At 39.6% G+C, this 15,213-nt stretch overlaps 1 protein-coding gene across 2 annotated transcripts in view; it reads left to right on the top strand.

Annotated features, from left to right (window-relative positions):
* The window catches only part of UVRAG (UV radiation resistance associated), a 109,972-nt gene that overhangs the window by 76,966 nt on the left and 17,793 nt on the right, over positions 1-15,213 (top strand). The gene's annotated exons all lie outside the window — the stretch shown is intronic.

Below are 15,213 nucleotides of genomic sequence, written 5' to 3' on the forward strand. Positions count from 1 at the left end.
CCTTTTCAAATAGTACATTCCATGATTCTATAGACTTCACACTGTTTTGAAAACTTGTAAGAAAATACAATACGTGGAAAATATGAGTATTGCAAATGTGTGACTTACTTAAAAAGTTCTCTAATCAACCTTACTTCCTTGTCTTAATGTATAACCCATCCTTTACTCTGAAAAATGCAAGAGACTTTGCAGACTTGTATGTGAGATGCCAGTAATACCTGCAACTAACACATTTGGTATGGAGTTCAGAGACTTTTCAGAAAGCTGCTCTGAAAGAGGCCTGGCTGTTTCAACTGGTACATGGTCCTAGGGCAGGGCCAGCTGCTCTTGTGACATCCCTGGTAATGTTCTGTGAAGAAAAGCATGTGATATTAAGTCTTGGCCACTAAAAGCATCTAATTTCTGACACTGAGTCCAAATCTGTCTTGCCTCTGTTTATATACTATAACAATCTGATCCATTTAAGTTTCTTCCTCTTTGCAAACTTTTATGCATTGAATAGGCACTTTTCAACACTTCTCTTGTCTCAAATTCTCCATCTGAATCCATTTTTCTTGAAATGCAATGCTCAAAGCTGGATACAGGGAGCTACTGTCACTTTCATTGAGTAGGATGGGAGAAATGCTTCCCAAGTCTTGTCCTTTTATTTCCAGTACATTGGGTTCTAATAGGTTTGTATTCTTAAAAGCTTAGCAGAGTAAACCTTATGATTTTGTGCAACCAACAGCCCCAGGTATCTTCTGCATAGCACTGAAACAGTCCATTCTGAATTTGTGCAGATGACTTGTTTAATTCACATTTTACATGCTGTACCTTGAATGTATTCTTAAAGATGAACGTTCTTTGTTCTTACTCATATTTCTGCTTTGGGGACATAACACCAGAAATTGAGAACTCATCTCAGCTTTGTGCTGGCTACATCTGAGCCTATGCCCTATCCAGATTACCTAATTAAAATATTGGATAAAACTGGGGTTCTGTTACTCCAGGTGGAATCCCATTTTGCTAGCACTTCAGTTGTAGCCATGAACCATTCTTTATTATACCCAAAGAGTACTTTCTCTGTATTCACTCATAGTTCATCAATATCCCATTTCCCCAGCATGCTTGTGAGCATATTATACGAGAAAATGCCAAGAGTTTTAAATTCCAACAGAAATAGGACATTTCTGTTTCGAACCTGTTTGAAATTTAATTAGGCTTACAGTTTTATTCTTGAAAATCTGACCTTTTTATGCTTAGTTTCTACTAGTCTAGTTTGTTTTTCCAGTTTTCTCTTCCATCACTTTTTTGCCATTCCTTACCCCAAACTGAAGTTAGGCTTCTGAGTCTTTCTGTGTTTTTGTTTTTGAAGCTTGGACTGCATTTACCATTTTCCAGACTTGCCCATGCTTAGTGTATTTTGGACAATAACCTCTGAAATTACTTAAAGGCTAAAATATCTTAAGACAAAGTTAATCAAGTCCTAATCTTGGAAATTCACTTAGCCAGGCTGTTAATGTATCTTAGACTGTACCTCCTTGTTGGTGGTATTAGTAATGGCAGCCAGCTGTTCACACTTGACCTCCAGAGGGAAGATTTGTGAGAAAAAGGGATTAGTCTTTCCCTGAAATGCTTTGATAGATCTCTTCATTACTATCAAATCAATGCTTTCCTTAATCTCTGCTTTCTAGTTCATTCTGCTTACACTAGTTAATTCTGTAACTTGTGAGTCATGATGCTGCTTGCTTTGCCTTTCAGCCCTTCCTGGTTTTTACCTTATTCTGGAGTTTGCCATTCAGTTATGTGATGCAAGCAAGAAGCTCTGTTGGTTTTTTTTTTTCCATTGAAATGCTGAATTCTTCATTGAGCCCAGGGTGGTTGTCTTTCTTGTTCATATAATTTGGGTTACTTGACACTTGCGCCTGTAGTATTTTTTGTAGGAACTGTCACTTCACTTATTTTCCTGGTTATCTCTTTGACTTGTCACCTCTGAGTTGTTACCTCTCTTGCGCCCACTGAAACCTGTCATTCTGATTTTCTTGTCCGGTTTCTGAAGGATTCTGAATGGTTGAACATATGGTCACTCACCCATGTTGCCTTCCAGTTCCTTGCAGTTGATTTCTGAAATCACTGGTGCGTGTTTAAACTTATAAAAGTAAATGAAGGCTTTAAGTATTTATTGGTATAAAAAGAGTTTCCAGGTCTTCTTGGGGTCATTGGTGCTGGTGCAAGCTAGTAAGAGGCCAAACTTCAAAGTGGTTAGTACAGCACTAGTGGTTCACATTGTTAATGCTTGAGATTGTATGCTGTTGGATATAAAAACATAATAAAAGTAAATAGAAATTTCTGGGGGTGCTTCAACTACTTATTTAATCATGCAAGTGTTACTGATGTCCACATAAACTGTTGTAGTCACCTTTGTTTTGATGTTCTTGGTCAAATATTGCTGCTTTTTATAGTTCTGCCAAGGGGAAATTCCATTGTGAAAGCAGAGCAGGTAGATAATGTGCAGAAATGCATCTAAAAATCCAAGATTGTCTGAATCCTTTGTGTGTTCCTTGGGATGCTGAAACTGTTGTATTTACATAGCTTTTAGCAGACCTTATGGCAGCCTTCAAAGAAGTATCCAGATACGCTTAGTTCTTGTGAAAGTGTGAAAAATTAGGTTTGGACAGAGAATGAGCAGCTGCCTCTCTCTTATCTCCAGACCATCACCCAGAGGTGTTTGCCTTAATTCAGAGAACCAGTCCTCTTCATCAGGAATAAATGTAAATCAGTTGCTTAATTCCTTCTGTGTGCTGTGGGAAGGTTGGGTGTGCCTGGGAAATGGTGACTTCAGTGGAGCCTAGAAACAAGAGCCTGGGTCTCTGTCAACTCACTTGAATCATTCATGCCAGTTTTGAACACTGAGACAAAGAGCCCGGAAAAACTCTGTCAACTTAAAGAAACATTTTGAAATTATTTGTATAAGCTTCCATGGTTTTACAGATTTTTATATATTTATATACATATATGTGTGTGTGTGTATATATATATATATATTTTTTTTTTTTTTTTTTTTTCCTTTTACAATTACCTGGAATTCTGGCAGCACAGAAAAATGTGAGTGTGGAAGAAGTGAGATGGGGTTGATACTAAATAAAATTACTGACATAAAAACTCTTCTAGAGATAAAGCGGTACTGTTCAGTGAAACAGCAGGATAATAACACTGGAAACCACATCTTGCATTCAGGAGAATTCAGCTGGAATTAGAAGCAGCTTAGTGCTGGCTTGGTAGAGTATTTTTTAGAGAAACTTGCTTTGCTGTTACATTCCAAAGTTGAAACAATGTATGTTAATTCTGAGAGTTTGTAATAACTTCCATCTGTATGTGAGCACAAATTGTTTCAATACCCATATTTTCTGTTTGTAAAATTGAATCCCTCACAAAGTTCAGAGTGGAGCTTTTTGAGTCGGAGGACATTATCTAAGGCTGTAAATTACCAGTTAAGATTTTAGCTGTTTGACTCTCACTAGCATAGAAATGTGGGATTTTTTTCAAAGAGAAATTAGTCACTTATGTCTAATAATACCTACCAAAAAATTCACTATCATTGTCAAAGGTGAAGTACAATAGAGTTGCTAAAATGGGAGTGAATTGCACAGCTCTCCAAAGCATTAGACAGTGAGAGAGCATTCAGCAAGTACTAGCCCCATAAACTCTATAGCTCCTAAGTTAGGAATGTGTATGGAGTATTTGCGGAAGCTGAGGCTTTAGTAAGAAAAAGAAGCGAACTCTTATGCTGGTATTCACAGCAGAGTAATTGAGATTACACCATGAAAACCTCTTGTTATGGTAGGAAATCCCTGAAGCGTGGTGAGATTTTTTGTGGCTGATAAGTGAACACAGAACGGAGCCAAAATGACATCTCTGAGTTCTCTGTGTTCTGAACATACAGCGTGGGTGGCACCCAGTTCTGCTGGGGCACAGGCATGGACCCTTGTGGAACTGAGCTCTCACAAGTACTTGAGCAGTGGTCTTGCTGCTCTAGGTTTTTTCATCTCAATTAATTAATATTTTTTTTAACTTTGATGTACGGGATATTGAGAGTGCAGTGGCTTTGAGTTTTGAGTCACAGGCCTGTAGAAAGAAAGCATCTTTATTGCTGCTTTGCTGGCTGCTTTGCTGCCCCTTTCCTTTGTTCCCAGAGCCTTAATGGCTTTGGCCTGACTTTAGTGTAGGTTCTTCATTAGATATGATGAGTTGATCTTAGTTTAGTGACCATCATCCTTGAGGTGAGTGAGTCCCTAGTGAGCACACAATGTTACTGTGGGAGAACAACTCACCCAAAATTGTATACCCAGAAAGATGAGGGTGGTGAGGCCCTGGCACAGGTTGCTCAGAGAAGCTGTGGCTGCATCATCCCTGGAGGTGTCCAAGGCCAGGTTGGATGGGGCTTGGAGCAGCCTGGTCTAGTGGTGTCCTTGCCCATGGCAAGGGGTTGGAAGGAGATGGGCTTGAAGGCCCCTTCCAACCCTAACAATTCTGTGATTCTATATTAAATTATTTTTGTCCTGTATTGGTCATTATGTCTAATGCATGCATTTATGATGTGTAGTCATTGAGGAGAGCATGTCCATCTTGTTCATCAAAGTTACATTTTCTTTAGGTGTTTGAGAGGTTGTCTGTTGCGTGATACTTGACAAACATTATTCCTTGTCCAGTTCCAAGATTGCTTGTAGAGGACATAATTTCAATAGAGCTGTAAAGCTGGTTTCTTTAGGTACCAGTAAGAAGGGAATTTACTGCAGCTATTTTCTTGCATGGGGCAGCCATTTACTCTGTAAGTGTCAAATTATTTACTATTTCAGTCAGCCACTGAGGACATCAAATTAATTTGCCTCTTCATCTTCTGGATTTCTTGTTCTAAGTCTTATCTCACCTTTACCACAGAACCAGAGGGCAACTGTATGACTGTTGCGAGACCACTTTTATTCTTTTGCTGTGACCTTGGTCACTATCTCCATCTAGCTTTATTGGACATGGTCTCAGGAATGGTGACGTTCTGTCCTTGTCTAAATTACTGGCTCTTGAAAAGTAGACTTGCAAAACCAGGTGCCAAATAATTTGGACCATTTTACAACTCTTTGTTTTCCTACAGCCAACCCAAGGAGTGAATGTGTCTAGTCTTACCTCACTTCATAGAGTCATACAACAGTTTGTGTTGGAAGGTAACTTGAAGACCATCTTGTTCCTTCGACCAACACCTTCCTTACACCAGCCCTAGACCAGGTTGTTCCAAGCCCGTTCCAACTTGGCCTTAAACACTTCCAGGAATGGGGCAGCCCCAGCTTCTCTGGGCAATACGTGCTGGGGCCTCACCACCTTCTGAGTAAAGAATTTCTTTCTTCTGCCTAATCTAAATCTGCCCTCTTTTAGTTTAAATCTCTTCCACTTTTCCTATCCCTGTCTGCCCATGTAAAAAGTTCATCACTGGTGTTTGTTAGTGGGGTCTCTGCATATGGTGTCAGACAGAGCATCACCTTCCGGGCATCACTTCCAGGTTTAGTGAAACCTGTGGAATTTGTTACATTCTATGAGCTAAGGTTTTTTTTTTTCTGTTCAGCCTGAATGCCATGCTTGGGATCATTTAACAGGGAAGGCTTCTTTTCTTATCTTCATTTGTTTTGTCAGACTGCTATTGAGTTGTGTTAGACTGATATCTCTATTTGCATTGGCATGACTTGCTCAGCCCTGGCCAAAGAACAGTTCTGCTTTCATCTGACAGTCATTAGCAACACATGAGCTTTGCTATTTGATATGGAAAAAAAAAAAAAAAAAAAAAAAATCACTCTCTTGTCAGCTCTCCCAAGGTTCTTTTTCTCATCAATAGAGTACAGATCCAGGGAAGTAACTGATGTCTAGCCCTCCTCTTGTGTGTCCACGGCCACTGTGTCCACATGGTGGCAGGTGTTGTTTAAGTGCTTTGTGTAATCTGCTTGAGAAGCTGAGCAGCCAAGTGCTGCTTTCTTGGGAATGCTGCTTTGTGGGTGAGTTGCTTGTCTAATGCACAAAGTAAGTAATGTTCACAGAACCATAGAAGAAAAGCAAAATACTTGTTATATTGTGGGTGTAGTTAAAGTGCCGTCTTCCTAATACCTGCATGATATTAACGTTGAATGCTTATGTACTACTGCCATATGTAAGACACTGAACTGAAACTCAGCTTTTGAACATGAAATGAGGCAAGAGGTTCAGTTTCTGCCTCTGTTAGACTATCAAACATGAGAGAAAATCAACTCTGTTATAGAAACTAATAAACTTTTCCATGAGAAGCTGAACAGCAGAAATGTTAGGCCTAGAAATTTGTTTTGGCAATAAACACTAAGGAGCAGAAATGTCTTTAAAAGTTCTGTGGGTAGTGGTGTATATGCAGTGGTTACGGCCCTTTGAATGTAGGATACTGTGACTTGCACACTACATCTTTTATGAGGCCTCTAAACTAAGATCATAAAACATACAATTCAGAAAGAATGCACCGTCTGAATCCAAGGCCAATTCAGCTACATACAGAAAAATGTTCTTGAAAGAGCACAGGTTGAAGCCAGAGTCTAGTCCTTGTCTTGTGAAGTGCCAAGCTTTCATTTTAATGTTAAGAGGAAGGGACTGCACCTGAAAAATCGCCAAGTACCTTCTCCAGCTGTGTAGAGGCAAAAGCTCTTTGGAGAGGTTTCATTCCTGAAACTTTCCTAGAGTAACAGCGAGCTGATACTTATCCAGATCATTTAGAATTGGGGAATTCATATATGTTTTTTGCAAACTTTTTGGAAAGGCTTTCTTTTTTTCCTTTCCTATCGCCCATGCCAAGACAAAATAGGTTGAAATGAGACTGGATTAGCTGTAACTCAAGTCCCAGCTTTCATTCAGCTGAAAGCCTGCCTATCCTTGTTCATAGGCAAAGGCCAATATTAACTTGCTCTGGAAGGAGCAGATCTTGGCTGTTCAACCCATAAAAATCCCAGCACCTGCAGCCTAAGCCCAGGCAGTGGTGGAGGCTCCTGCAGCTGTGGTGAGATGACCAGTGTGGTTGGGTGACTGGAGGGATGAGGCACTTCTCATGTATCGACAGGCTGGGAGAGCTTGGGTTTTTCAGGCTGGAGAAGAGACAGTTTTAGGAAGGCCTCAGAGCCCCTTCCAGTGCCTAAAGGGGCTCCAAGACAGCTGAAGAGGGACTTCAGAGAAGAGCCTGGAGTGACAGGACAAGGGAGAATGGCTTCCCACTGCCAGAGGGCAGGGTTAGAAGGGATATTGGGCAGAAATTCTTGTCTGTGAGGGTCTGGCACAGGTTGCCCGCAGAAGCTGTGTCTGCCCCATCCCTGGATGTGTTCAAGGCCAGGCTGAACAGATCTTGGAGCAGTGTGGTATAGTGGAAGGTATCTAGGCCCATGGCAGGGGAGTTAGAACTGGATGAGCTTAAGAGTCCTTTCTAACCCAAATTATTCTGTGTTTCTGTGAATAGGAGAGATGGCATCACCAGCTGCGCTTGGAGTCAGTCCTCCAAAATAATTTTGGGGTACCAGCCTTGCAGGCATATTCTGTGTGTTACATTGCTTTTGTACTGTGTAGCTGTCATCATCTCTGTGCATTAGCTCTTCAGACTGCAGAGTTTCCTCAAAAAAGGAGTATGTTTTTAAAATAGAACCAAAATCGAGTAATCAAAAGCCAATGGATTCCTGATATAGTTAATCTGACATAAACACATGTTGTCTGCCAGCTTCAGCTGCTTTGTAGTGTATATAAGTTCTATGTTACAAAATTGAAAGAGATTGGGAAGTCTGTTACCAAGCTCTGGCACAACGTATCAGTGTAGGAAAAAGCTGCAGTGTATAGTTTTTCTTAACAAGTAGGGTGTGTGCACTGGAGGCAAAGCTGGATATTCAAATATAAAGTGTTCACATCTGTGGAATTCCAAGTCCTGCTTTGTAAGCGTGTTTCTTCCTTTGGAGCCTTCTCTCTTTCTGCCATGTGGCCCCTTTCCTAATGGGTAAAAGAAATTATGGTAAGATGCATCTAATTGCTTTAATGCATACAAATTCTTCTTATCTTTTATATGCTAGCGACAAGTTGTGACTTGTGGGGTTTAGGTTTTTTTTTTTTCTGATCTTCCATTATTTTCACTTCTCCCCCCACATTCTTTGTTCTTCTGTTGTAGTTTAATATGTATGTTTTGTACTCCTTGGGTCAGGATTTGTCTCATACTTCTATGCGTAAGACTTGGCACATCAAAGCACAAAACCTATTTTGAAAGCTTTTGGTATGTCAGCTACTTTATCATCCATAAATGCCTTTCAGGTTTTTTATATAGTGTGATTGAAGTTTAGAGCAAGTTGTTCTCCAACAAATGGAATAAAAAAGTCTAATATGTATGGGCTCACTCACTTTTTGGACAGTCTAGAATGTTTGGAAATCCAGAACTTTAAAGTATTTTGTTTTTCAAGAGACAGGAAATACTGAAGGGGTTATTGCATCTCCCTTTGCTGGCCTTGTGTGTAGTTCATGGGAATATTTGTGAAGTTAATATTGTGTAATTAGGAAAAAAAAAAACAACAAGGTCTTCTTCCATTTAGCATCTATAAGTTGACATTTTCAGGAAGACCAGTGCTGAACTGTTCTTGGTTTAATGCTCTCTGACCTCCACTTTAAAATTTGAAATACCGTCCATCATATGGGAAACCATTTCCCATGTTGGTGTGTCCTAGTGCTAAGTGGAGTTCACTGAATGCTGGTGTTAACCCTGATAGGAAACAAGTCTTTCACAGGTTAAACTCTTCATTCTGTACTCCTCAAGTGAGAGGGCTTCCCATTTGATTCACAATCTAATCTTATTTTACAAGTCAGTTTCCTTTGTTCACTGACAGTAACGTAATAGATACCTGGAAAGCCGTTCAACTGAAGTGCAAGATGTGGCCAGGAGCAGAGAATCTGCAATTTCTCATTCTGTGTAAGCTCAGTGTCATGGGCTGAATCACTTGCTCTTTGAGTAAAGCTTTCTTGACGCACAAGCCTTTTCACCTAGAAGGGCGGGGTTCACAAACCTGGTTGAATGAACAGCCAGAAGCTCAGTTTCACCTATTTTAAAACAAGGGCTTTCCCAACGCAACATAAAAGAGCAAATAGCTGAAAGATTTTGTGTTTACAACATTCAATGGAGCTCATTGTTTGCCCACTGAAATAATTCTGTGGATTCCTTTCCTGCAACATCTTAAGGTACAGGGTAGAGCTGGACTGATGCCATATGGGAAAATTGCCTGGTTTTGGAGTGGATTTATTAAAATGTGAAAGTAACGGATAAGTGGAGGAGCGTGTAGCACTATAACCCTAACCATGTATTTTCTCTGATTTCCATCCAGGACAAGATGGGAGAGTTCTTTGTACATACCTGTGTATTCCCTGAGAATATTGCCCTTCTGGTATTCATAGGTTGATATATAGGTAAAAAGCAAACTTCGAGTATGCAGAATCACATTTGGGGAGTTGAACACACAGGGAAAATATCACGTTTAAGATGGAGGCACAGAAAGTTACTTACCTTTCTCCTTTTGACTTTTGCACATCTGACCTCTTTTTCTGCGGCTGATGTAATGATTTTTGATACAAAAGCTCAGGATGAATGAAGTCATAGGAAGTAAGTGTGCCCATATCCTATAATCCAGTAAACATCAATTAGTGATACTCAACCCTTTTAAGAAGCTCTGACCTGAACCTGTAAAGGTTATGTGCTCTATAGTTTCATCCTATGAAGCTATAAATGCAGCAAGACTGCAGTAAACATGGGTTTAGTTATTTGAGTGCTTCACTGGGAGTGGGGGAAGCTTTCTGGAGGCTAGTAACTGCTCTATCTTCTAAATTGCCTTTTTTAATGTTCTTTTATGACACAGTTGTGGCATATGAGGCATGGGGGCCCGTATATGTTGGTTTTTGAAACAAGCCCAGTAACCGCTAAGTTTTACAGAAATACTTTACTTACATGATTGGCTATTTCTCTCAGCCTGTCTTTGATAGTGGTTCCCCTCACTGGGACACCAGACTAAAACTGTGAAGGCTAATGTTTGAGACCTCTCTGGAAGGGTGTTGTGTTTACTCTCAAAAAGGGTTTCATAAATATCAGTGAGAGAGTTCTTGAGGAAATGCAGCTTTTTGGCTCATCTAAATGTTTAGTTCCACAGTGTGTTCTACATGTACTCAAACACATTACTCCTATTTCCTTATTTTCTTTCTTAGCTCCAATAAACACTTATTGCTGTGAAACCAAAATCCAGTATTAAATATTGCTGCAGTTTTAAAAATTAGAAGAAAAATGCTTAATCAATGGCTTGGCAGAATAGTACAAGTTGCTGTGCATTTAGAATTGAGGCTGCTGCTGTCTTTGAATAAAGATCAGACTTTGTGTTTTGGTGAGTGCAAGAGGAAGAAGCAGCTTAATATATTTAATTCTAGGAGAAATCAAAGAAGGTAGAAGGGAATTAGGTCTGTTATCAGATGAGAATATCGTTTCCCTGATCACTTCTGAGTCATTCCTGTATGTAGGTTTCATGCATGAATTTCCCCTGCCTTCCAGATGGAAGTGAATTAAAATTCTCCAAGCTGAGAGCAGAGGAAAGGAGACAGGCTGTTCTTGGGGCAGGAAGAACCAGTGGTGAGAAAAAGTTTACATCTCGATTTGATGCATTTTGTGAGAACTGAATCAGCCAGAGCTCTGAGGACGTTTTGCTCTAATGTAGAGATCAACATTTCTGAACTGTACTAGTGACTGTCTTGGTTCAGGGACTATGTAGCATCTCCAGTGTTGGTTATCACTCTTACAGGTCAAAGTAAGAGAGTGCGGGGCCCTCAACATCAGGAGGACATGGGCCTGTTCAAGTGAGTCCAGTGGGGGTCATGGAGATACTCTGAGGGCTGGGGCCCCTTTGCTCTAGAGACAGCCTAGGAGAGCCAGGGGTTCAGCCTGGAGAAGAGAATGCTCCAGGGGGACCTTAAAGCCCCTTCAGTGCCTAAAGGGGCTCCAAGAGACCAGGAGAGGAACTGGAAGGACAGGACAAGGGGGAATGGCTTCCCACTGCCAGAGGGCAGGGTTAGATGGGATATTGGGCAGAGATGTCTGTGAGATTGGTGAGGCCCTGGCACAGGTTGCCCACAGAAGCTGTGTCTGCCCCATGCCTTGGAAGTGTTCAAGGCCAGGCTGAACAGGTCTTAGAGAAGTCTGGTCTAGTGGAAGGTATCTACCTTAATGATGAGCTTAAAAGGTCTTTCTAACCCAAACCATTCTAGGATTTTGTGATAATAGGAAATTTTCTTATTGGTATCAGCATCTCCCTTGTAAATGTGGGACAAATCAGGTTAAGATTCAGACCAAGCATGCTTTAAAAATAACTGTTCGTAAGTAACCTTCAAAGTTCACTTTGAAGTTAAAAGTGTATGAAATAAAATGCAGTTATCTCCTCTTCCTGCTTTGATTGTTGTTTGTGTGCCTTATTTGCTATTGTTAAATCAAAATTGTGGTGGGAGTCTTTTAAGATTGTTTTAGTGAAGGCTTTAGGCATGCTGGGTCGGCTTGAGGAACTTGAAAGCGTATGTTCAATGGATTAATTAAGGATATGGGTCTTCAAGGATGTGGATGAAACTTGCTTTCTTGATAGTTTAATACTCTTGAATGAGTTGCAAAGTAAACATCTGCTTTTCAGGTGTAACTCTGAGAGACGGATGCAGGCATATGAAGATAAGTCATAATATCTATTGAAATAGCTGTTGCATTTCAGCACTTCCTCTTGCTTGGATGAGGGCTGTCACTGCTGCGGCAGTCCTCTATTTGCTCCTTCTGGAAGTAAGATTGAGGACTTCAAGCCTTCAAGACTTGTTATAAGCATAGTGATTATTTTTCTTTTTTTAGCTCCTATTCCCCAAGAATCTTAAAAAAGGTTTTAAAATAAAATTTAAAAAAAAAAATTTTTTGTTATGTTTACTTCCAAACTAATTAATGCTTACTGATAGTCTTTTTAAGTATGAAGAATGAAAATTATTCTAAATGCTTAGTTTGGAGGTACTAAAGACTATCTATTATTATCTAAATTATCTATTATTATCTAAATTATCTATTATTATCTAAATTATCTAAAGAGCTATTGATACAACGTTTTACTAATGTAACTTAAGGGTTTTTCAGTAAACCCACATAGGTGTTCAGAGCTAGAGCAACTAGCCAGATTCAGTAAAACAAAGGCAAGCAACATGTGAAGAGTTCAGTAATCTAAAATTTTATAATTGCCCTCAAGAGGTATAAACACACACAACTGTTTATATAGGAGCAGGCATTATTTCACTGATCCCCCCCATAGTTGTTTATATAGCAACAGGCATTATAACAACACTTCCCGTTTTCATTATTGCAGTGGTTAGTCATCTGAATCCCTGCCAGTGCTCTGTCATACTCTGAAAAGTCACCCAGGATCTTGTAAAACAATTAACTATGTCATTTTATTAAAACTTCTAAAACTTAATATTTCTGTCTCAGTGTTTGACATTCTCTGAAAACCTTATGCAAATGCTTGGCTTGTGACCAGCTCTGCAAATTTGATTGAAACAGTACTTTTGCTTCTATTTTTCTCTGTAGGTTTTCACATTTGTGGAGCAGATGTTCTTTTGAAATTCTTGATGCTATCAAGAGAAACTCCTCATATAGCTGAAAATAATTCAAAATTGCTTTTGGCTGCCTTAATATTGCAAGACCTTTGCATAGTGTAATAGTGGGTTGAGTCCACCTATTGTGTAAGTACAGGTGCTGCTACAACATCAAGAACCAGTTGCCTGCAGTGGGGAAGTCCACAACAGAGCAGATTTTGGTTTAGACTTGAATGTTATGCACAATATGTACTAAAGTCACTGCTATTTTGAACTTTAATAACATATTCTAGCTGTTGGACTGTTTCCACATGGCTTAGAACGACATGAATATGGCTGGGGAAACAACATGAGAAATGATGAACAGATGAGTTTAGAATTGAAGTCATTCTGCATTCCTCCCCCCCAAAAAAAGATATTTGAGTCCAGGTACTCTGTGGTTTCTGGCTGGAAGTAAATGTACATGCTTGTATACCATTAGTTATTAAATTCTGCTGCAAGAATTAGGATAGGAAATGGATGGTTGTTCTTTGTACATAAATGCAGGATATCAGTATTTTTATTAAGAACAGGCCCAGAGTGGCAAACCCCCTAATTTTGATCTTGGGTGCAACCTGCAATTACTCAGAAATAGAAAGATAACTAAATAGTTTCTTTTAAGTCAGCTTCAGTAGTCCTAGTACTTCTTATGGACTTTATAGGAAAGTAACTGAACTTTTGCAGGTTTGTATTTTAGTTAGTTAACAAATGATTCATCTCTACTGGTAGATTTGATGAATGAACATTTTGCTGTGGAATTACCTTTAGGAAGGCAGTAAGCTTTTCTGTTGTCTAACATGACTTTAGGTCATGATTTTTTAAATCTAACAGTTCAGTTGATTAAATAAATCCTTGGAAGCTGTTTGGTCGGCAGCAGAATAGAGATGCTCAGATTGGAGCTGGTTCACTGCTGAGGACAGATACCTTCCAGTATAAGTTCAGACCATTGCAGAGAAGAAATGCAGGTAGAAACTGAAGCAGCTGAATTTTTTTTTCTTTTCATCTTAAAGAGTATAGAATATATTTTATAGCCTATTTTATTACAATTTAACTTTAGTTTGTGGTGCCTCACCTACAGCTAATGCTGTGGCTTTGTTAGTATTAGTCTTTTAAGTAAATTTGGTCTCTAAACACTTTCTTAGAAAGCTAATACAACTTTTTTAAGAATAAATCTACTTTTTTTCTCCAAGAACCAGTGTTTTAAATGTGGCTTATTTTAACATTTATGGTTTTCTGTGATGTTGGAATATATAAGTATAATAGAAAATACCCACTGGTATGATTAGCTGGTCTTCTGTAGAGAAGTTGGCCTTAAAGTAAATATATTATCCTATTTATTCTGATTTCTCCATACAGATAATTCTTTAAGTTCTTCTGCCTTGAACTGTTCATAAAATATGATGCATCTCATCTCCTATATCTTGTTTCTGTGGAGTAAGTGTTCCTAGTAACTAATATGAGAGTGGCACTTTGGAAAAGAAAACTGTGCACAGGAGCTAAATATTGGTATGGAAATCAGAGTTAATATTTTATCACTGGAACATCGTTAATGATTTACTCAAAGTCCTGTGGGGAATACATGGTCTTGTGTGTGAACACAAATCTTGGACATCTCTTCACTCCAGTTAAAACAGGCTTGTTTTCTTTGGATGGCTGGGTCTGTAATATCCTGAAGAAACAATCTAATCTCTAAAAATCCTAAATAAAATGCTACTTTTGAAAATTATTGCATTGGAAAATTATTGTGGAGATAGGTGACTTTTACAAGCAACAGTTAAAATTTGAACTGTTTCTTAGATTTAAGACAGCACATGGTTGCCTCTGTCTGCTCGTTTTCCTGCCCTCTCAATTCTCATGAGCGAAGCAGCTTTTCCCTACATTTTTCTCAAGATTGATTTTGATGTTTAAAAGTACGTGTGTGAATCCTACAGTAACAGGTCACAGGGAGTCATAGAATGGTTTGGACTGGAACAGACCCTAAAGGTCATCCAATCCCACCCATCAGCCATGGGCAGGGAAACCTCCTCTAGATCACGTTGCTCTAAGCCCCATCCAGCCTGGTCTTGGGGCCCTATCCGTTCAAGCCTGGGGCAGCCCCAAGGCCTCACCACTCTCACAGCCAAGAACTTCTTCCCAATAGTCCATCTAGCCCTGTCCTGTTAGTTTGAAGCTACTCCCCCTCGTCCTGTCATTTCAGGCCCTTGTCCAAAATCCCTCTCCAGCTCTTGGAGCCTCTTTAGGCACTGGAAGGGTCTCTGAGGTCTCCCTAAAGCTTTCTTTTCTCCAGGCTGAACACCTCTAGCTCTCCCAGCCTGTCTTCAGAGCAGCAGTGCTCCAGCAACTCTTGGCATATCTCCATGGTGTCTTCTGGATTCAGTCCTTATGACTGTTGTTCAGTGCCTTACTATTTATTGGATGAGGTGGAGTAACTAGCCCTACACGTGTGGTGTTGGATGTTAAAAAAATGAAATTTAAGGGAAAGTGTTTGAGAAGTGCTTTATGGATTGGGGAAAAAAACCCGATCCTTACTTTTTT

Source organism: Hirundo rustica, chromosome 2 (assembly GCF_015227805.2).
Source record: "Hirundo rustica isolate bHirRus1 chromosome 2, bHirRus1.pri.v3, whole genome shotgun sequence".
Lineage (NCBI taxonomy): Eukaryota > Metazoa > Chordata > Aves > Passeriformes > Hirundinidae > Hirundo > Hirundo rustica.